Genomic DNA, 25,335 nt, shown 5'->3' on the forward strand with positions numbered 1-25,335 from the left:
GCCGCGACGATAAACGTCTTTGCTTTAATGACTTCCATCCCAACTCGCGTATCATATCTGCCACACTCTCTTCCCTATTACGTGATAATACAAAACGAGCTGCCCTTTTTTGCACCCTTTCGATGTCCTCCGTCTATCCCACCTGGTAAGGATCCCACACCGCGCAGCAATATTCTAACAGAGGGCGAACGAGTGTAGTGCAAGCTGTCTCCTTAGTGGACTTGTTGTATCTTCTAAGTGTCCTGCCAATGAAACGCAACCTTTGGCTCGCCTTCCCCACAATATTATCTATGTGGTCTTTCCAACTTAAGTTGTTCGTAATTTTAACACCCAGGTACTTAGTTGAATTGACAGCCTTGAGAATTGTACTATTTATCGAGTAATCGAGTTCCAACGGATTTCTTTTGGAACTCATGTGGATCACCTCACACTTTTCGTTATTTAGGGTCAACTGCCACCTGCCACACCAAATAGCAATCTTTTCTAAATCGCTTTGCAACTGATACTGGTCTTTGGATGACCTTACTAGACGGTAAATTACAGCATCATCTGCGAACAACCTAAGAGAACTGCTCAGATTGTCACCCAGGTCATTTATATAGATCAGGAACAGCAGAGGTCCCAGGACGCTTCCCTGGGGAACACCTGATATCACTTCAGTTTCACTAGATGATTTGCCGTCTATTGCTACGAACTGCGACCCTCCTGACAGGAAATCACGAATCCAGTCGCACAACTGAGACGATACCCCAAAGGCCCGCAGCTTGATTAGAAGTCGCTTATGAGGAACGGTGTCAAAAGCTTTCCGGAAATCTAGAAATACGGGATCAACTTGAGATCCCCTGTCGATAGCGGCCATTACTTCGTGCGAATAAAGAGCTAGCTGCGTTGCACAAGAAACCATGCTGATTACGTATCAATAGATCGTCCCCTTCGAGGTGATTCATAATGTTTGAATACAGTATATGCTCCAAAACCCTACTGCAAACCGACGTCAATGATATAGGTCTGTAGTTCGATGAATTACTCCTACTACCCTTCCTAAACACTGGGGCGACCTGCGCAATTTTCCAATCTGTAGGTACAGATCTATCGGTGAGCGAGCGGTTGTATATGATTGCTAAGTAGGGAGCTATTGTATCAGCTCTACCCGTTCAGTATTTTGTACAGTCCTTGTTTTGTAAGTAGAAGAAACAGTCTAGATCGCACGAATCACATTAATTGGTGGGCAGTTTCAGTCCAAAGGTGGGCCATCTTCAGCCAAGCGAGCGGTATGCCGCTTCCCATCGCAGAGGTAAACAACTGAAATTTATTACAACTAAGGCCAAATATGTATCAAATAAAAATCGAAAGTGCAAATAGACTGCGATTTTTCAAAAAAAAAAAAAAAAACGTATACTTCTGCTCAAATGTAGGAGCCCATAAATCCTCTATAATTGCCATACTGTTTGCATGCAAATTAAAAGCCCGTCCGTGATAGCGAAACAAAGCGACACATTCCGGCCTTTCCCGTGCCTCTCGTTTAAATCCCCGGGGCAATTGCGTGAAATGAAAAATATGTTGCACAGCGCGGCGGGCGGTCTCGGCAGAGCAAATATTGTCCCACGGCATCCCATCGCTGCGCGACGGCCTGGAAATTCCGCCCCGTTGTCTGTCTGTCTGTCTGTCTGCCTGTGTGGTGGAAACGGCGCGCCAGGTCGGACAGAAACTCTCTGATGAACGCACACATCTTCGTAAGGCGTGGCAAGTGTGAGCACCGACTTGTCTTACAAGGAGAGGGTCTGACATGTGTGTCACTGACCTTGATCAGATCTTGCAACAACGTTCTATGCTGAAAATAACGAGACAAGTGTTTCGGTTTTTTGCTAGACTCTCCCTAGCTTTTGAAAAAAATCAGTGTCAAATTTGATGACGGAAAATCGTATTGTCATTGCTTTACATGTAAGTCCGTCTAAATACAAACTTTTTTATTAATATATTAATATAATATGAGGTCCAACGTCAATAATCTTCGAGATATTAAAGTTTCGGGTTTTCGTGCTGTAGCTTTGGTGCCAGTCATTCACTGTATCTAGGAGAGTAAGCTCGACGATCAAGCACTCAAGGCATTAGACTACCAAACTGCTGCTCCGTGTTCGACTATTGACTGTTTTTTCGGTGTATCTGATAATATTTTGATAACTGGAACACTTTTATTTGTCTGTTTGTAAAGTGAATAATTGGGAAGTGTGATTAATAACCAAATAATTATATGTTATAATGTAATGCCCGTTAGTACCATCGTAATATATGGGACAAAAACACACTTGAAGTATAATCCTGCCTAATCCCAACTGATCATCTATTCGCGAACGTTCTCGCAATCAATTGGATGAAACTTATCATAGAAACAGGCAAAACATAAATATTTCTCACACTGTGGGCAATACACGAACTCATTGACGCGTTTTCCTGTACATCGACAATGGAAACATATCTGATTCGCGTTGGTAAAAACAGATCTACGAGATATCAGCTTGGATGTGTACCGAGCTCATAAAATTATATACTGAAAAAACAGGCATGTACAGCCAGTTATGAACCAGCACATGAATTTTGATAGCATCCTTCTTACCTTGTAATTCTCTGCCCTGCTGTGATGCCGCATGATATCGAAGTCGTGCACGGAAATTCTTTATCTGTCGGAAAAAGTAAACATCACATGGTTTACAAAAATGCGTATAAAGCTTGGTATCAGTTCCACGCTTTAGGTCCATTTAGCGTCATCACCTACGAAAGTCCTGTCTAGGCGTCATGTATCGTGATTAAAATGACTGTCAATGCATTATAAATCATACTTATTATTAATCACCCTTCCAGACGTTGTACTTTAAAAAAGGAAAACAGGGTATTCTTATTATCAGAATGTTGTCAAACGCACCAAGAAAAATATCGAGGGGAAAGAAGCAAAGGCCAAGAATGGAAGACAGACAAGCAGCTACGTTGTCTAATGCCATGACCGCTCGAACGCCGATCCCGCTATGCTAGACATGTAGTATGATGGGTACCCAACCTACAGCATGAAAACACAAAACATTAATAACTTGAACATTATTTACGTTGGCTCCCATATTTTATAAATAAATAATGTTTGTTTTTAGACGATCTTTCAATGTATAGCATTGAAAATATGATTTTCCGTCATCAAATTTGACGTCGATTTTTAGACACGACAGTTTGCGCCTGCAGATGACATCGACCAGTACTCAGTCCTTCTAGCACCGTACATCGAAATGAAGTAAGTGGCGATAGCTCGATTTCTGTGAGTATCCTAGCGCGAGGACACAGTTGGTCGCTGGGTGCTTCGAGCGTGCGATGATGGCGGAGCGGATGCTCGGCTTCGCTGCGGCTGCGAGGGAATCAGCGGCAGGGACGCGGCCTCCTCCCTGGCAAATAATTAGGTTGCGCCTCTCGGTCGGCAGCCACCTGGCAGCGTGATTGGATTGCCCACAGCCTCTCCCACCTCCCCCCCCCCTCTCACCCTCCCGCTGCCACCTTCGGGTAATCTATGGTCCCCACCTCAATGTGCTTTTGGTGACTTCCGCTGCGGCGTGCGTGCCGCCGCCCGCAGACCAATCTCTTAGCCGTTTGAAAGCGTACTGATTTAGTTCAGGGATAGCGGCTGTTATTACGTATTTACATATAGCTGACTGTTGTAAATCTCCTTGTGTTAATGCTATGTTTATTTTTGTTATGTTTATGCTTACTTCATTACATGGCATACATTTTTGCTTACCGTAGTGTTCAAATGAAAATAAATTAAATTGACATGACAGAATTCATGGGAGAGCGATGAGCAATATACTGGAAGCGGTAATATCCCGTACACAAGACATTAAATGACGGCGCACTGGCGGAGTTGTTAAGAGTGTGCCGAGGCATTACCCTCACCACGGACAATGCAGTGGCCAACGGCTTTCACTTAACGACTGAGAGCAGCGGCGTTTGCATAGCATCGTCAGTGGTAAAGGACAAGTGACATGTACGACTGTAAGTAGGCTGTTTAGGCTTTAATGTTGGTAACGCCACATAGCGCTCTGTATGAAAATCACTGACTGTGCAGTGTGCAGTCTGTGGCTGGTTGGAATTGTTGGAATATTTGCTATTGTAGTCTTGGGCAGCTGGATGTGAACAGCGCGTAGCGTTGCGCAGTTGGAGGTGAGGCGTCAGTAGTGGTGGATGTGCGAGAGAGATGGCAGAGTTTTGAGAGCGGATGATATGGACGTATGTCCGTCAAAAAAACGAAGTTTGTAAGACTGGATGTCGTGAGCTGATATATATATTATGACTTTTGAACACTATTAAGATAAATACATTGTTCTCTATCAAAATCTTTCATTTGCTAACTATGCCCATCAGTAGTTAGTGCCTTCAGTAGTTGGCGCTCACTGTATTGCAGTAGTTCGAGTAACGAAGATTTTTGTGAGGTAAGTGATTCATGAAAGGTATAGGTTATTGTTAGTCAGGGCCATTCTTTTGTAGGGATTATTGAAAGTCAGATTGCGTTGCGCTAAAAATATTGTGTGTCAGTTTAGTGTTAATCAGAATAAGTACAGAGAGAAATGTCTGAGTACGTTCAGTTTTGCTCAGCTGTTTGAAAATCAAATAACGTAAGAGGTTTACCAGCACAGTAATTCATAAATTTTTCCAAGCGGATGTTTTACGACGAACGTATCCGTTACGACAGTGTGGCAAAATTTGGCGTTAATGGGCTGTGACAGTAGATGACCGACGCGAATACCTTTTGTCAACAGCACGACATTGCCTACGGCGCCTCTCCTCGACTCTTGACTGTATCGGTTGGACCGTAGACGGCTGAAAGACAGTGGCCTGGTAAGCTGAGTCCCGATTTTAGGTGGCAAGAGCTGGTGGTATGGTTCGAGTGTGGCGCAGACCCCACGCAGCCGTGGACCCAAGTTGTCAACACGGCACTGTAAAAGCTGGTGATGGATCCATAATGGTGTGGGTTGTGTTTACATGGAATGGACTGTTTTCCCTGGTCCAGTTGAGCCAATGACAAACTGGAAACGTTTATCTTCTGCTACACTGAGTCCATTTGAAACGATTCATGGGCTTCATGTTACCAAACAACGATTGAATTCATATGCATGGCAATGCAGCATGTCACAGGACCATAATCCTTCATGAATGGTTTCAAGAACATTTCGAGCGCATGATTTGCCCGCCCATCAAAAATTTATGGCACATAATCGAGAGATCTGTTCTTACATAAGATCGTGCACCGACAACACTTTCGTAGTTACGTACAGCTATATGGGCACCATGGCTCATTCCTGCAGGGGATTTCCAACGACTTGTTCAGTCCATGCCACGTCGAGTTGCTGCACTATGCCGGGCAAAAGGAGGTTCTACACAATTTTAGGAGTTGTTCCACGAATTTTGTCACTTCAGTGTATCTATGATACAGGAAAACAAGTCGAAGAAGTTGTTGAATATAAACCAAATTGCGAGTTAATCAAATGACGGCTGTACCTGAGTTGCAAGGGGAAGAGGGGGAATGGAGAAACGATGGCTGTACTCTGATTTGGAGAGTGATGATGGTGAATGGATGGTGAGAAAAACGTAGTCCATTAGTTTTTGTTGGGCTCTAGATTCTGCCATCTAAAGATGGGCTACGGTAGGAAAATATTGATGGCTAAATGGATTTGGTGCTCTTCATTTTGTCTCGCCCTGTTCGCCCGCAACTGGTAGGTCCACCAGCCCAGCTGATCCATCCATTGGCCTACTTCCACAACGAACAAAAACAAGAAATTTTACAGGATATTTATACATGACGTCGTGACCAGGCGAAGCTACAACTGTGGGTTCTTTGATTGCTCTTGGAGAAGGCTCATCAAACTATTTCACTTTATTACAGACATGAGTAAGAGATTTAATTAACTTTTTCACACTTCTTTGACAGAGAAGTACTTGATAAATTACAACTCTCGCTGGCTATCAAAGCATCACGTGATGCACTTATTAACAAAGTGTTCTGTTCAGGCACAGTGTTCAACATTAAAAACACTACGAGTGTACTTGAAACTTTAATTACTCGTTGGTCGTAGACGACGATGCTGACTGCTGTAGCTGAGGTCCCAGAATTGGTCTGCACTCTTGCATACTCGACACTATATTAACCTCAGTGTGAAGGCACTGCTGTTTCTGAGAGGGAGGTGTGGCCTTCTGCAGCACCTCCCATTGGTCGCTACGGATTGCAGCGAGCACTCGCCAATGTTCGTGGTATCGATTCGCGTTGCCAACTTTGTTGTGGCAACGCAATGTCTGTATGATACTACATATTATTTTTGTTTAATTGGTCATGTCAGTGTAGTAGCACTTGTAACCCACATTCTCAATTATTTGTTGGATATATTCCAGTCTCTGCTTCTCCTACAGGTTTTACCCTTTGCTGATCCTTCAAATACAATGATGTCTTCACACATGACCTGTCGTCCTTCCTTTACTCTTGTCAGTACTTTCCACATGTTCCTTTCTTCGCCAATTCTGCACAGAACCTCCTCCTTCTTTACCTTATCAGTCCACCAAGTTTTGAGCATTATTCACTAATACCATCTCTCACACACTTAGATTGTCTTCTTTTCTGTTTACCCACGGCGCATGATGACCCACTACTATAGTGTTGTGCTCCAAACGCACATTCTCAGAAGTTTACTCCTCACATTAAAGCAATATTTGATACCAGTAACGTACCCTTGGTCAAAATGCTCTCTTTGTCTGTGCTAGTCTGTTTTTGTATCCTCTTTGTTCCATTTATCATGGGAATTTTGCGTACAAGGTAGCACAATTCGTCAACTTTGTCTACTTCGAAATGACCAATTCTGATGTTACATTTCTCGCTATTCTGACATTTGCTACATCTCCTTACATTTTTCCATTTCCGATGTTGTCTCAGTTCATGTTCTGTTTTCATTAGAACATTCATTCCATTCAGTCGACCCGTTAATTCTTCTTCACGTTCACTGAACATAGCAAAGTCGTCAGCCAATCTTATCATTGCTATCCTTTCACCCAGAATTTTAATCCCACTCCTGCATCCTCATTTTATTTCCGCCGTGGCTTCTTTTATCTATAAATTGAACATTAGGGGTGATAGACTAGGTCCTATTACTAAACCCTTTCTAATTCGACCACTTAATTCTTGATCCTCCACGCTTATTTTTCCCATTGATTCTTCCATATGCTGTACATTACCTGTCTTTTGCTTTTACTTACTCCCACTTTCCTGCGAATTTCGATCATCTTGCAACATGTTACACAATTCAACGACTTTTGTAGATGAACAGATCCTGCAACGTATCTTGAATTTCCTTACGTGTTGCTTACATGATCAAGCTTAACGTCAGAATTGACTCTCTGGTGGCAATACCATTCCTAAAGCCAACATTGTCATCAACTAAGACGTCCAGAGTTTAGTTCTACGTTCTGTCTGTGAATTACTGTCACCCGAAATTTGTAAGCAACAGCTATTAAGCTGACTTTGCGCTAGTTCTGGCAGTTACTTGCCCTAACTATCTTCCGGATTGTAAGGATAACACATTTCTTAAAGTCCGAGGGTTGGCCTCAAGCATCATCGATTCTACAAACCAACTTTAATAGTCATTTGGTTGCCGCTTATAATCTCCCCCCCCCCTCCCCCCTCCTTCTTTCTTCCGTCTAATGTCCACACTAAACAATGTCCAGTCCAAGTAATTAATAAGCAAAGCCTTTTGTGAAGATTTGAGAGGAGCGAAGATTACAATAAACTTTCAAGTTTATTTAGCCTGTCGTGTTGAGATGTCTCCAGTCCTTCTTGTCTAGGGGTCTGATTCTTGAAGCTGAAAATCTGGCATCGGGTCCTAAGGGTTGGTTTGAACTAAATAAATTGGAAGATTGTTGTTGCAGAATTTTGTATGTAAATACATTTTCCAGTGATTTTCTCGCATATCATACAGTATTTTGGTTTTTCACATTAACAAAACCGAAATTACATTTGTATACCTGTTATACAAAATACGTCCGATCACATAAGAGGCAAGCGTGCGACTCCTACACTCTGCGTAAATAACAATATTCCAAAGAGTTTACAATTTTTCTTAACAAATTAATTCCTACTATTTTTCTTTAGATTACTAATTTCGGTTATTATTTCTTAAATGAATCCAGAAATAAATGTAGTAAACAGTACAGGATTGCGTAAATAATAATAGGAAATGTTAAATGTGCAAATAATTCGTATTTTCAAACGTTTCTATAAAAAAAATTATTTTAACTCTGCATTCAGAACTAGTACTAGTCGATTATAACATCGAAACTAAAGTATTTTATAAGGGGTGGTCAAAAAGAAACGAGCCAGAGGCATAATTACAGAAACCAGTACCAGTATGTCCCACTGTGACACAAGGCGGTGAATGGCTGATTCATAAAATTCCAGGGGCTGCGACGGTAACCAGTTCCGCGCGTACAGCTGGACTTCGTCGTCGGAGGTGAATCGTTTGCCCCTCAGAGCCTTTTTAAGGGGACCCAAAATGGCGTAATCACAGGGGTAGAGGTCCGGACTGTATGGAGGGTGGCCGAGAACTTCCCATTTGAATTTTTGCAGGAGTGCCGGGACTATGTTGGCCGTATGAGGCTTTGTTTTGCCGTGGAGCAGAATGACCCTACGGGTGAGATTGGCTGGTCGTTTTGATTTGATCGCTTGGCGAAAGGTGGTCGAGGTTTATGAGCAGCGCTGGGCGTTCACTGTTGTCCCGAGCTGCAGGAAGTGAATCAGAAGGAGGCCATTTTGTGTGACAGTGGGACAAGTGTCACAACAGCCAACGTCAATACTTCCGACAAACAGGTACTGGTTTCTGTAATTATGCCTCCGGCCCGTTTCTTTTTGAACACCCCTTTTCATAAATTGTAGCTTGAAGTATAACATACTATGTAAAAATTATATGAAAATTTTCAAAAAAGCAACTAGGATAATATAGACCTGTCCAAAATTCGAAAAAAATACTAGTACCGACAACTACTGCTGAAGAAAAGCAATGCTAGAGGAGGATGTCCCGTTACACACTCTCCCCCAGAATTCTAGAAGTTCCGGAGGAGTGTCTTGAATGCCTTCCGCATTCCCTCACCTTAAGCCTTCCAAAAGTCTTTTAAACCCTGATTCTAATAATAGAGTCCCTACGTCTTCCACACCGACTCCCTCTTCTATGACATCACATAGTTGCCTCTCACCTTCGCACAACTATTCAGTCTACGTCTCTATTCTGTCATTTGCGTTTAACAATGGAATTTCCACGGCCGTCTTAATGTTGACGCTTTTGCCTTCCGACAACTATTTCTTTTTCGATTTCTTCGCATTTTTGCTGCAGCCATTCCTCTTTGGCTTCCCTTAATTTCTTATGTGTTTCATTTCTAAATGATTTATATTGCTATATTCCTGCTCTTTGCTGAACACTTTTATATTTACCACTTCAGTTAACTTCCTTGTACCCATATTTGTCTGTCCGACGACTATGATTCGCCTTTGTTCCTCTGCCTACTGTGGTATTCAATTACCACAGCGTCGCGAAAGAAAAGTCTAAAAACGTAGAGCAAATAAATATACCACTAAACGAGAAAGAATGGTCCAAAATTCGAACATGTGAACAATACTTGATTTTATAGCTCAGTCTAATGTTATTTGTTGTTCTTTTTGTGTGCTGGTTATTGTTTCACTTGGTTCGTTTTGCTCAGGTTCCAGTTTCTTGTAGTTGTGTCCAGTGTTTATATTTTCTCCTACCAGTTAATGAGCGAGGTGGTCATTCGGTGAGGAAGGGGGCCTAATCGCCTCCCAGCTTCAAAGATTTACGTTTTCCGCAGTTTCTCTAAATCTCTTAAGACAAATGATGCGTTAGTTTATAACCCAACCAGTTATCAGGGGTGACAAAGTTCCTGATAATGTTACTCGTATGATAAGAATTAAAGTTTGACGATGGTCGTGTGTTAATGGAAAGAAACCGGACTACATGTTACCAACAGAAATATTACATTTTGACAGGGAGCAGTAGTTAATTGAAAGGGGATCGAACTAACGTTATTCAAGTTGAAAAATGAAACTGTAGTATGTAAAATACATGGTCGGCACCTAATCGGGCAAAATGATTCCAGGTAAATATACTACTGACCGCGAAAACTGACTGCTGTACATGACTTTACAGTGGAATCTATTCCGTAAATTGGACACGAAACAATAGGACAATTTGCAAGTATTTGTAAAGTAGCTGTTCATGAGCAACACAGATAAATACTAAAATGTCTCCGCAACAAACTATGTCTCATTAGCGCACATTGTCTGTTTAAAGCTAAAAAGATAACGTTCATTACACAGTGCTACTTAAAAAGGGAGGAGCACAGCTGAACTGGATGTGAGTTGGCTTTAACGTTTTACTCTTGAAAGACAATAATACAGAAATTAACTATTATGCTAACCATTATTATTGCTGAATGTTCTACAGAGCGACGTACAGGTCTTAGCACTATGCAAGACATAAGTAAAACCTGGGGACCCCTAATCCGTTAGGGTCTTACTAAGTTGAACCCAATTATATTCAGTGAAACACAAATGTTCCGAGCAAAATCACTGTACTTAATGTCCGTCCCTGGTAGCTGAGTGGTGTTCGATCAGAGGGCCGATTGTCCTGTGTAATAAAAAAAAACTGAGTAAAGGAATCAACGATCAACTTGAACGGATGCCACGTGACGTCTGCCCAGACCAAAGGTAATGAACTATACTGAACAAAATGAAAATTTAAAAAAAAAGTGGTCAGTGCGACGGAATGTCATACCTAAAGGCCCGGGTTGGATTCCCGGCTGGGACAGATATTTTCTCCGCTCAGAGACTGGGTGTTGTGTTGTCCTTATCATCATCATTTCATCCCCATCGACACGCAAGTCGCCGAAGTGACGTCAACTCGAAATACTTGCACCAGGCGAACGGTCTATCCGACGGGAGGCCGTAACCACACGGCATTTCCACTGCACTTCGTAAAACCTGTCACTGTAAGAACTACTGAACTACTGACTCAACATTAAGTGGGGCCCAAAAACCTTTACAATCTGTTAACAGAGTTTACTACATCTGACACTGTACTGTATGGATGCATAGACAAATAAAAATATTAGAATAAAAGCACCATAACAAACCTGCGAAGTACAGAATAGTTCTGTTGGTCTACGAATATTTCTGATAATCTCCACTCCATTCTATTACTTCAGTACTTCGCCAAGTTTTCGTTAGTAAAAACTGAATAATGTAATTAGGCCTTTTTCTTCGCATTTATTCTTTTTCAGAACTTTTACTTAACATGTGGAGCGTTTCATACAAAGATTAATTAAACACTTAAGAAAATTATAGCTCCACAATAGTAGATAACACTTTTGCAGTTCATTAGAAATCGGACGCTCGGAATTGTTTTAGCACAGGAGATAGGAACCTATCTAGGTAACTGACTTGTCAATAAATCTTAAAAAGAAGATCAAATTGAGTTATTTACTATTTGCACTTCAAGCAATTTACTGTTCCAAGCAAATAAATGCAATATTCAAAAAAATGGTTCAAATGGCTCTGAGCACTATGGGACTTAACATCTATGGTCATCAGTCCCCTAGAACTTGGAACTACTTAAACCTAACTAACCTAAGGACAGCACACAACACCCAGTCATCACGAGTGCAATATTCAACTTTCCTTCCAGTGAAGGTGGTGGCGGTGGTGACCTTCTGTGGCAAAAGTATGACGTCGTCATATATGATCATGACTCCTAATGTGAGACTGTTTTCTATAAATTACCCTCTAGGTGGCGAAATATTCTGATTCAGAGCAAGCAGGTAAATGCCATCCAGTGCTAGCACTTGACAAAAAATTAGTCACCCCTTAAGAAATCATTACAAGCGTCATTTAATACCGTTCAACTCCGCTCCAGCACTAGATGACTGCTTCGATTCTGTTGGCAAAAGAGTCCACAAGGTTGTGCAGGTATGCGTCACGCAGGTGAAGCCACTCGCTCAGGATGTGAACGCGCATTTCCACCGAACTGTGGGGATGCTTACGGAGGCGTTTTATCCGCTGTAGCAACATGTCCCACAGATTTTCTACGGCGTTAAATTCAGGTGGTTTTGCAGATCAGTCGCGATGTAATAGAGAGGGGTATTTTTTAGAATATCAGACACATATTTTTCAAGCCGATGAACTTCACAGTTGTCGTGATCGATGACCTGTTGTGAAATGACCGTCTCCACCAGTTCACTGCACGCTGTTAAGGTCGCAAAGTTCTCTCCCTAAAAGCTTGTGATGGATCTTCTTCGTTCACTGCCTGTAGCAGTTCCGGCCGGTCTTGGAAGCGATTTTGATTCACAAGCAGTTACTCTGTCAGGAGGCTACACCGAACACAATTCTGACATCGAGTTACGTGGCTGCATGTGTTATACCACTGTTTGTAAGACACGTTAAACAAACAGCCGCGAAACACAAACAAAGCCAGAAACTTCACACACCGAATGGCCATGGCCATGGCCAAACACAATTGCCCCTTTTCGCCACTCCGCCATATCCTTATATTTACCCATGTTTCTGTACAACGTTCGCTTGAAACATAAATGACCTACTGGTGGCTACCATCTCATGCTCACGTAGAGGCATTGTGTGCGCGGTTGAGCGCGTGATTCAATAGCTGTGCCATCAGTAAATGTTTAACGATTCATCTGTGCGTGCGCACCAGGGTGACAAATTTTTTTGTCCGATGAGCTTACATCCACATCCGAGGCGTAATTAACCCAGTCTTGATGCTATCCTTGCCTTCTTTTGTACTCAGTATATTCATCGATTGCAAGCTAGCCACCGGCTATTTCTCTCACAAAGAATTTTTACAGCATTTCGCACCAAACCATCTTTTACCTTCCTCGCTATCTTTTCGTTGCGGGGGGACTTTCTTCTAACTTTTACATCTTCATCTTCATAAATCTACGTACCCATGCATGAACCAGTTTTACTCATAAAATTTTAACATATTACAATATAACACAGCATAGCTTTAACATTTACATTCACAAATCAGTTATTGTTAAATATCTTTACAGATATTAAGAACAATTATTTATATATTTGATGAACGGAATACAGTCATTACTGACCTTGAGTGTTAATGGTTCCTCTTACAGGGTCACGACTTCCTTCCTCATCTTTCCCGAGACGAGTTTATGCTCCGTTTTAATACCATCGTCCATGATGGCTCCAGCAACATCCTAATCTTCCACTCTCATTTGTTCCATTTTTCTTCCTGCAAACATATCTCTAATAACATCTCGTTTTTATAATTACTCTTAACTCTGATTATTATTTGTACTAAATTACTCCTTCATTATGTTGTTTCTGTTGTTCTCTTTATTTCCATGTTGTTCATTATTTCCGAGTCATTATTCCTCAATGGCAGTTCTGTACATTTGCATCCACCAGTTCATCGCATTATTATTCGTCAGTCGTTTATTGTCGATTTATTGATGTAGAGCTGTTCGAGACTTCACCATGAAGAACAATCTTCAGCATTCTGCCTACAAGTTTCTCCTGATTCCTTCTTTATGTCGTCAGGAAATATTCCTTTGGAACGACCTCAGCTTCCCTACAAGACAACAATTTACTTATCAGAGAGAAAATGGGATCTCTTGAATTCTCTATGTTCTTTAACTTTCCCTTTCGAATCCGGGCGCCCATGGTGGTGGGCCGTAAAAATTTATTACCGATCTTTAGGTTTCTGCAACTGAAACGATACCCTGTCGCTGAAATACGGGGTGATTATAACTGAAGTGCAGCTAATCGCAGATGTCCAGTGTGAGATGTAATTATCGTATGGCAGTTAGACTTGGTAGATAGGCTAATGCGTTACTGCGTAACCTATTTACTCTGGAAAAAGATTAGTTCCAGTTTTTATTACCAGGTCCAAATCAGGCGGTCTGCAGCACTCGTCGACGTCTCCAGTGCTCATATTGAACAATGTGTGTAAGCGACAGTAAATAAAATCAGCATTGTGCCTTTCACACTTGTTTGATCTTTTCTGCCCATGTCCCGTTCCTAATCAACAACATAAGGAAACATTTATATATGTCTTTCTTGGATTCGGAGCGCCAGATTTGAGCTTGGTTACAAGAACTGAAACACTTTTTTTAATGTAAATCGGTTTCGCAATAAATCATTATAATCTCTACAAAGTTTCGCTGCCATACGGTAATTGCAGGCCACACCGGACATCTGTAAGTAATTGCGTTTTATTAATATTTATTTGAATAACCATTTCATAGGGTACGATAAATCAATTTTAGTTTTGCTTCTTTGTTGCTCTCAGACTTCCTCCATCCTTCAAGCGTGTCGTCTCTTTTCTTCCTGGGTCCATTTACAGGCTTTTGCAGACCTCTTTCTTGGCCGAAATCCTACCGTCTGTGTTTTCTCTAAAAAGTATTCTGTTATCTATTACGTCCATTCTAATTCCTGGATTTTCTTGTATTTGTCAGTATCGGTGAGGATCCGGATTTGTAGCTGTAGAAAGTTGAAGATATGCTTGGTTAGTATGTTATTATGCATTCGGTATGTGTGTCCATGAAACTGTAATCGTGTTTTCCTCTTTTCACCAGTTAGCTTTACCATTTTCAAATAAAGCTCTCTGTTTATTCTTAATTTGTATTCAATATTACTATTACTCGTAGGTCCCAGTATTCCCTCTGGAATTCTTTTTTCAACTTTCTCCTGTATTTAAAGATCCCCAAATCTTGTTGGTTTAAGTGTTTCCCCTGCATGCAGCGTTTCACGCCTTACCACTGTTTGATAGTTCCTGTTTTATGTTGCAGGACGAATTTTTTTGTTATATATGTTTTTTGTCATTTGGAATGCCCTTTCCATTTTATGTGCTCTAGTTTCTATGGTTATCTTCTCTTTTGTGTTGCTTGTTATTCATTCTCCTAGGTATTTAAAACAGTTTGTTTTCGATATTGTGTTGTTACGAATTTTAAGATTTGGAGGGGTATCATTAACATATGTCCAAATTCCTTTAAAATGATGATTTGCGCATTTCTGTCAATTCACTCAAGTGCCTTTTTACAATCTACAAAAGTTATCATATATTTGAAGTTTCTAATTTTCCTCGTTTCTGTTATGTTCTTTAGATTTAGTATTTCTTCTGCACAAGAGCTTCCCTTCCTAAATTCTGCTTGACACTCTCCTAGTTGTGGGTCGAGTATTTCCTCAGCTCTCTTTAGAACTGTCGTGGACAAGATCTTATATGTAACCGGCAAGATGGAGAGTCCTCTATGGTTGTTAGGTTCAGTTTTCTTTCCTTATTTATGCAGTGCGTGTATTAGTGCTAATGTTCATTCTGTTTGCTGTCCAAATTTCATTAATGATTTACATTAGATATACAGCAATGTTGTCACTAAGTGTGCACTTTAATTGTAACCACATACTACTACGATGATGACCATCAGATCACCCACGAATCTGCTTCTGACAAATTTTCCTCTGCATAAATTCGTTCAGAATTCTGTTTCTATCATTTCAGCAAATACATTTAACGGTCGAGTGGATCAGAAGTGGCGTAAGCCTGGACTAGCAGCGCCACGAGAGGAGGTTCACAGCAGCGCAAGAGCGCTCCGCTTTAAGGGTCGAGGGAACTGGCGCTTGACACTTCTCGCTCCGCAGTTTTGATTCAAATTAAAACTAAGTTACTACACGGACAACTCTAATTGAAAAGAGCGCCGCCCGCGATGGGCTGTGAATTCTCATTTAATATCGTGCAGGTACGAACCAAAAAGCCGGGTGCCGTATACACTAGACCACGCGCTGAAACGAATAATGTAATGCGCAAGCGCAGCTGCAGGTTCTGCAAACTGTTTTGCCATTGTCCTTACGCGTCATGTCAAACTCAGAAACATTATTTGCGAGCCTTAATTACTTTAAACAATGCTGTCACTGTTGCAAACTTCAGATCAAAGGAGTGAAGTAAAACAAAATTATTCGCTGTGTTTTCCATTATCCACTGTGCTTAAATTACGAGCCGTGTGTTTGTTGGATTTCCCTTCACGTTGCATCAAAAGCAGGCAAAGTATCATTTCCCGAGTTTCGTAATCAGCAAGGGTAATGCCCTCACCAAAACGTTTTACGTATTCGAAACTGTAAATCACTTTACGTCTGATTTATAGGAATACTTGGCATAACGGTAAAACACACTTTAGTCTCTCTGTTTTGTTATGAAACTTTATAAGATTTGCATCAGCCGATAAAACTTGATTCTCTGCATTTACAAATGGCTATTGAGCATTCAGACTAAGTGTAAAACGAGTTTTCCACTCATTTTCCGTTTTTTAAATTTGCGATTTGACTGACTATGTTAGAGACCACGTGATAATGTGAATTTCTTCTCTTTTCCCCTTTCAACATATTTTAACCTTTCACCATGTGTCTTTTTTCTTTCTTCCGACCACTTTTACCTATTCTCTGACTGCTCCTGCCTTGGAGTACCTCTTAATTTAACAATTTCCTTCTGAAAACATATATTTCCCTACTTCTTCTGCTTTATGTTGCGTAACTGTGTAACCTCACAACAGTTTATTTCCGTAACCTCGGAATAAAAATGATGATTAACTTATTAAAACTGTGACTCACATATGACCTTTCAATTATTAACTGACTTTGAATCTAAAAAAATTCTTACCGCAGTGAAGTCGCCGGATAAAGCGTATGTATCTGCTCTTATAAGAAATTTTTCTGGCACAGCCCAGTGCAATGCTGGCCACTAGATTTTGTTGTGTATGAAAAAAACTATTTTCCTTTATGATAATTGGCATCACTATGGATAGGAGAAATTAGTAAAAACTTTAAATTCGCATGAATGCCTGTCAAAAGTTATCTTTATAAGAAATATTATTATTGACCAATTATTGAAAATTATTTACACGTGACTTTGATATAACAGTAGTACAAAATGAGTTGTTGCAAATTACATATGCGCGCGGCAATAAATAATAATAATTTTTGTTTTACCTTATACTACATCGCTCAAGCACCGCCATCGTTCTCCACGACCGGCCTTGGTAATTCCATACAGGACAAAAGTGCTCTCTGTGAGCTATACAACTAGACAACTGCTCTCTAAGAGCGACCTGGGCCAACCGCCCGACTGCGAGCTACTACTGCTACTACTGCTGCCGACACTGCTCTCTGGTCTACAATTCTATTGTAGCTCTCATATCGCAGGCAGCGCGTGAGCAATCCATCGAAGTTACATCTGCTCGATTGCGCTAGCAATAAATTCCTTAGTCATGGACCTCTTACAACTGTAAATCTTTTGTTTTAGTTTCTCAGTCGAACCTGTTCTTAGTTTCTTGTCCCAGAGATACTCAGAATATTTGTATTGTTCACTTGTTGTTAATAGACTCGTATATACTATACAACATCTTTTACTTTAAATTTCCTTCCTTAGCGTGTAGAACTTTGATAATTGTCGGAGGGGAGGGGGGGAGGGGAGGAGGAAGCCACGAACCATATGTAATTGCATAATTACATAAACAACAAATTGGCCACTAGTACATTTTTCCATATATTCGAAGTTACACTGATGATGTCATTTTTTCTGGCACTATGATCATATTACTTAACAATATTCATAATGGTACGTAAAATGTTGATTAATTGTGAAAACTCTCAGCGCTATTGGAAGAGATGTGAAATACATGGACAACTTTTCTCTGAAGTACAGTCTTTCAAACAAAAACCTATGCATATTAGAACCAGTGGAAAAATGTTCCCATCAGTTAGCAAAATAAGCGGCAGTGTTCCTGTTTATTTAAAAGGCTCTTATTGGAAAGTAGGATACAATCAGTCTCATTCTACCTTCCTCAGTTCCTTTAAAAATTTTCCCAAATATTTTGGCATGCCAACATATTCGCGCCCTTTTGATTAATGCAACCCACCTCAAACTCCCACAAACTCGACTACCTGTACCTCACTCACACCCACTAGTCGATCGCTGTAAGTTGGTCATATCCATCCACTCCAAGCCGCCCTTTTTCACTCACTCATTCAGCGAAACTCATTGCCATTTGCTCAACTCATTTTCATTTCTCTTTGTATCTCTCTGTCACTGTCTCCTGTTGCCACAGCCACAGGCCTCTTCGTGTGTCCTGCTACCACAGTCTCATCTCACTGACACTGTCTCCCTCTTGCTCTCTCTTACTGCTAATATCTCATTCTTTTCTTCCTACTGCCCGCTGTCTCTTCTCACGTTCACTATCTCTCTCTACCTCTAAGTCATTGTCACATAGTCTGTTTCTCATGACACTGGCTCACCCACTTTCAATTTCTCAATCTCTCTGTTTTTCTCATCCCCCCCCCCCGCACGTGGCACTGTCTCCTCAACTTTTTCCTCAGCACTGTTTTATCACTGTCAACTATCTTCCACTGCCACTGTCTCCCTCTCTTACTCTCACACCGCCATTCGCTACTTCGCTTTTTTTATAAGACAACAATTGATTACTATCGTCCAGCACTTATCTCTTCTCCGTTTCTTCGCCACTGCTGCTGTCTTCTTCTTGCATAAAATAGCCCGAATACGTCCGAATGATAAAATTTTTGGGAAATTTTTTAAAGGTGCTAAGGAAGACAGAATGTGGCAGCTGCTACCCCACATTTCAGTAAGAGTCTTTCGTATAAATATTCGCATTTTTTTTCTGCTCCGATAGGAGCATTCATTCCCTTTCATTTTCCACCCGCAAACGCATCGAGGTAAAAACGACTGCCTATATGCCTCCGTGTGGGCCCTAAGTTTTCCTATCTTATCTTCGTAGTCCTTACGCGCAATATACGATAGCGGCGGCAGAATAGTTTGGCAGTCAGCTTCAAATGCCGGTTCTCTAAATTTTCTTAGTAGTGCTTCTCGAAAAGAACGTCGCCTTCCCTCCCCTCCTCCCCCCCCCCCCCCCCCGCAACCCCGTAAGCGGAACCGAATTCCATTCAAGTTCACGTCTCATTCGAAGCAACCAGTAACAAATTTAACGAATTTCTTCAATGTTTTCCTTCGATCGGACCGTGTATGGACCCCAAACACTCGAGCAGTACTTAAGAATAGGTCGCACCAACGTCCTGTATGTGGTTTCCTTTATAGGTGAACCATTCTTTCCCAAAATTCTCTCAATAAACCGAAGCCAACCGTTCGCCTTCCTTACTACAGTTCTCACATGCTCACTCCATTTCACATCGCTCAGATATTTAAACAACTTCATTGTGTCAAGCAGGACGCTTGTAATACATTATCCGAACATTAAAAGGCTGTTCTTCCTATGCATCCGCATTAACTTACAATTTTCCACATTTACAATTAGGTGCCAATCATCACACGCTTGTATCTTCCTACAGTCACTCAACTTCGACTCCTTACTGTACACCACAGCATCATCAGCAGACAACGGCAGATTGTTAACCGCCCTGTCCATCAAATCATTTATGTATACAGAGAACAACAGCGGTCCTGTCACACTTCCCTGGGGAACTCCTGACGATACCCTTGTCTCTGATGAACACTCGCAGTCGAGGACAACATACCGAGTTCTATTACTTAAGAAGCCTTCGAGTCACTCACATTTCTGTGAAATTATTCCATACGGTCGTACCTTCGTTAACAGCCTGCAGTTGGGCACCGTGTCAAATGGTTTCCGAAAATCGAATAATATGGAATCTGCCTGTTACCATTTATCCATAGTTCGAAATATGTCATGTGAGAAATGGGCAAGCTGAGTTTCGCACTAGCGATGCTTTGTAAAACCATTTGCTTCGTGGGCATAAGCTTCTCAGTCTCAAGAAAGTGTATTATATTCGAACTGAGAGTATGTTCAAAGTTTCAGTAGTAAACCGGAGTTAAGGATATTGGTCTGTAAATTTGTGGGTCTGTTCATTTATCCTTCTTATATACAGGAGTCATCTCCACATTTTTACACTCGCTTGGGACTTCGGGCTGGGCGAGAGATTCACGATAAGTGCCAACGAAGGGGCCAATACCGTAGAGTACACTTTGTGAAACCGAATTGGAATTCCATCCGGACCTGGTGATTCGTATGCTTTCAAATCTTTCAGTTGTTTAGAAATGGGTGGGAGGGGGGGGGGAGGTGGTTTAGCTATTTTTTTCAAATTTGTACAAATAACGCCTGTTTTTGAAGATACGTGGGGAGGTCGCAGACCGAGCAGCTGGTATTGTTACGTTCACGTGAAACACTACCAGTTCTCATTAATGTCTTGTAAAGTAAAGCCCGCAGAAGCTATCGCTTTACCTCATTTCTTCTTGATAGCAGCAGTTCCGCAATCTTCTTCTGCGGCCTTCTTCTTATTAGATAAATTAATTTCTTCTGACCGTGTCGTGTCGATAAGGCGTCGTCTTCGTGATATAAAATTTTTGTAGAGGGAATCTTAATGGACGTAGGTTTCTCCCCATACTAAATAAAATCCTACTCCGAACTTGTAGTAAATACTACATTGAATACCTTTCTTAGACAAGTTTAAACTTTTTTCCGTTACACAAAAGATGAAGCGTATCCATAAAACGTCCTACCATGGAGGAGTCCGATACAAGATAAGTGATTGATAAAATGAACCTGCTAACAAATGAACATAAAAAAATGAAATTACGGAGATAACACTGAGTCTATGTCACAAATGGTGTAATCTTGTTAGGGTTATCTTCCCATAAATCATGAGAAAGAAAGAAACAAAGAATTAAAACCTTACAGTCTTTCAGGTATTCCAGTTTAGGTACACTACAACTGCCACCTCCCCCCCCCCCTCCCCCACCTGCCACCTCCCCCCCCCCCTCCCGCCGAACACACACATACTGACATTGTCCATACTTTACTGGTGCACTTTCCTGGTTGTTTAGGGTTTATTTATTCGCTGCTCAAAGCAAGCGTTACACGACATTTTCTAAATTGGGTCTTTGGCCTGTAGGGGATAAATACCATTTATTATTTGCCGAGATTTAATACATTTTTATTTTTCTTATTTTTTTATTTTTTGTTCTCCTATGCGTGTCAGCTTCTTTACATTTTAACCAGTTATTTAATATTTATTTTACGAATTTCTTTTATACAATAATATTATTTGCGATATGTAATATACATCTTTTCTTTTTCCTCTTCTCTGTGGCCTCCTTAGTTGATTTGATATTTTCTTACATACTGCCCCTACAGTGTTCGTATTGATTGTTTATGTCCAGTCTCAGCTCCGCATTGTCAGCACGTAACCGTCGCGCAGTACTGTAGCCAGTCAGTATGTTCGTGCAATACCGTGACCTCGTGTGGCTCTTATTCCTACCGGAGCCTCAACGAAGGGGCCACATAAATTCCCGTCTACTAGGTTTGAGGCTACGACGTACCCTACACCGCGGCAGAATCTGAAGAAGCCACTTCGTACAATCGACACACGATGATTGTCCTCTTTTTTTCCGATGTTGTAACGAAGGAGCCATATAAATTCCCGACTACTTGTTCGTAGATTACGACGAATCCTACATCGTCGGAGAGTTCGAAGAAGCCACTTCGAACAATCGATGCCGTGACGAATGTCTACCGAGGACAAGGTAAATTTGTTGCCTTTTTTTCATTCATTTCCCTCCTGTGGCCATGTCTTGCGCTGCTACGCCGCTATAGGTTTATCATTTTTTATCCTTGTCATGGGCACACGCTTTACACTTCTCACGGTTCAGGTATGTCTTCCATCACTATCATCTGGTGTCAAGCTTTGATTCTCTTATTTACAGTTCTGTCACTTCTTGTAACCTATGTACATACTCATAGAGCCATATTCCAGAGACAGGCGTTTCCGATTGACAACTAGCCGTTTAAAACGCTATTTGATACATACACCGTATGTTATGTGCCTCACAGAAAATTAGCTTTTAACTCATTTGTTGTGGTATTAGACCTTTTATTTACCTCATAAATTCATTCACGTACTTTATTCTCCAAAGAACTCATCTTTTCCACACATATACAGATACTTACAGATTCATACACACAACATTTGCAGTACGGTGGGGCCATCTCCAAAGGTATCTACCACCACAATATTCCCCTGTTTCGCTGGGACTTGGCTTTGCATCATTCCCTAGAAAATATTCTTATCGCTAATTAAACTACTAAGTACGTAACTACCCGTGGGTCAGCTCGCATCGCATTTTTCCCTTCATCACATACTCACACTGCCCCAGTACCTGGGACTATTCGGTTTTTATTTACTTTCACTCACGGCAGAGTTAAAAGTATTCTTGTCTTCTAAAACTTTAGTGTGCACACATGTTTTGTTTTTAATATGAGCATAAATATCATTATTATAGTTCTCCTCGACTTGCCAGCCGCTTCTATTTATGCCTGCTGCATTATGGAAACGACTTGGCGTGGAAGAATTTGTTATCTAAAGCGTAACACAAATAATGGTTCAAATGGCTCTAAGCACTATGGGACTTAACATCTGTCATCAGTCCTCTAAGACTTAACTACTTAAACCGAACTAACTTAAGGACATCACACACATCCATGGCTGAGGCGGGATTCGAACCTGCGACCCTAGCAGCAGCGTGGTTCCTGACTGAAGCACCTAGAACCGCTCGGCCACAGCGGTCGGCTGTAACACAAAACAAGCTAGTGGTTGTTCTAACACACGGTCCCCAGTTTTCAGTTCTTTCCCACATAGTTTGTAATTTTGTCGAAATACAATAGTTAGCCTATACAATTAATAGCTCCAACTTAACACACAGTATAAATTGTAAATACTAGCCTAATTCGTAGTTAAGTGTAGTATTTGTTGACTTCAATTTCCTCTCGTTCTCCTGTAGATGTTCTTTTGTTCATTCACCCCTTCGTGTAGTAGTGTTTATTTTACTTTAGTTTTATACTTTAGTTATTATCCTGTCCCCTGTAAATACTCCTTCTAAATTACCTGAATCCTGTTATATACATATAAATATGTTACTTAAAACACGTTGTAAGCAATTAAGTGTCTCCGCCCCTCTCCTCGGTCACTTTGCGTTACTTCTACTGTTTGCACAGTATTGTCATTGTTTCAGTAATTTGTAACCTGCCCAAATTTCGAATCAATTTCCCTTTGACCTTGTCCTCTCTCCTCTACGTATTCCGTGTTTCTTTGCCTGTGACTACTGATATTAATGTTATGTCGTTATGTCCTGGCCAATTGCGATATCGATTTTTGTTGTCTACTGACGGTGGACCTTGAAATCTGGCCACTGTAACCTGAATCATATTCTCACAAATCCCGTCTTTGGTACCTGTAGTTGCCTGTGTTACCGTAGTTGCTATTTTTGTTACTTTGCTTAGGCGCGTAAGGATGCCAACCGTGGCGGTTGTTTCCACTGTTATTGCTATAATGGTTTGTGTAACGCGATGTTTCAGGCTATTCCTGTGCTGAGAGAGGGTGTTGTCCCCCCTCGTAAATGAGATCGAGTGAGTCGAGAGTAGAGAGGAAGTACTCAGGATTTTTCTCCAGCATTGTTACCAATTTTTCCTTGATATGGAGCGTCAACCGAGTCTTGAGTATCTTTAAGATGTCAACGTTGGTATTTTTCAAAATATCGACGCCATTCTTCCTGTTTACTGTTAAAGGGCTGAGGGTTAAACACCTCCAGACCAGAAATTGCTCAAATTGTTCGTAGGCGTGGCAACGCTCTTCCATGTCGGTAGCCCAAAGCAAAGCGTCTCCTTGGATATAGCCTACAATGAATCTGATCTTTAGTTCTTGCGTCCAGCTCATTCCGGAATGCCCTTGCTCTCCGTCGAATATACTGGAAATTACCTATGCCTAATTAGGCCTTCATCTGCCAAAAATAGATGACAAAGTGCTGTGCTCAGAGGCAGCGGCGTCGTGTCCGGCTGCTTGCGATTGTACCCAACTTAGGACTGTGCTGTCATTGGGATCGGTTGTTGCAAATTATATTCCCTTCCTTCACCGTAAGGTATAGCCGCAGTTGAATGCGTGTAAGCTTTCCCGCTTCCTTACATATCAATTAGGCTTTGATTGTTGTTTGCGGTCGGCGGCTTCTTTGAACTACAGCTACCATTCACGATATCTTTACGTATTCGTCTTCTGCTGCTTTAAAATCTGAGTCGACTCTAGCTATTATTTCGCATCCCTACTTCTTGCACAACATCTACGTACGTTTTACGCTGTACCAGGAACTTTTACGCATGTGTATTGTTGCTATCTAATAGCTTAACCGCGGCTCTTTCAGTCTGGTTTTTCATATCCTTGTCAATACGTTTCTTACTGCAGTTCCGTGACGTTTCCATGCACAACCACGGTTTTTGTAATTTTGGTCCGCGCGGTTTGTAAATTATTGTGAACCTTGGTAATTCTGTTTAAGTCTGCCCATGGTTTCCTTTTGATCTTGGATTTTAGGCAAGAACTTCTGATCTAACTCATTCAAGTCATTGTAGAAGCCTGTACGCAAATTGGCGCATGTCCGTATTTAGGTTACAAATATCATTTAATATTACTTGAATATCGGACATTGACTGACGCGTTAGCGCCTTGTGTATCTTTTAGATTTTGTTCCCTCGTGACCGGGTTCTCTACACATAACGTCGGAAAAATAGATTTTTCGGAATCCACGCTAGCGCGTCTTCCGCTATTATCTTAGGGAAAAATGTGCACTGGTGTCGCTTGTGAGTTGATTTCATCTGTTGCAGGCGCAGCTCGTAATTAAAGGCTCTGAGGCGGAGCCGCCCCAAAATATATGTTAAAGTAAATTTCGCAAGAACGTATTACATAATTTAAGTTATCAGGACGAATTTCGCATATTTCCCATTGCGATTAAAATAACGGCAGTCAACGTTTTTGGAACTGTTTGTATCGATAGATGTTTTCCGAACGGTTAGTAGTGTTTAGGCTGCGCCTTGGAACGTCCGTAAGCTGCATGTTGTAGCGGTTTGGGGACGTGGCTTGTACATAGTACTTCTCTTTATGGGTGACCTGAAGGCTCAGAGCTTGCAGCCTAAGGGTGTCATACCAACCACCACACATTTTTCAGGTTCCAGTATCTATGTAATAAAGGAATGTAGAGTGGCCGAAACTTCGCTACCCAGTCTCTGTCTCTGCACATCTCTAATACGCTTCGATGCGTCATTAATCGACGTTTAGTATTATTGTTTTGATAATGTTTTACGTAGTTGTTTTGTTTCTGCCGTTGGCTATTTTATCCACATTTAGAATAAATTTGCAAATATCCCGCC

This window comes from Schistocerca piceifrons, chromosome 1, assembly GCF_021461385.2.
Source record: "Schistocerca piceifrons isolate TAMUIC-IGC-003096 chromosome 1, iqSchPice1.1, whole genome shotgun sequence".
Classification (NCBI taxonomy): Eukaryota; Metazoa; Arthropoda; class Insecta; order Orthoptera; family Acrididae; genus Schistocerca; species Schistocerca piceifrons.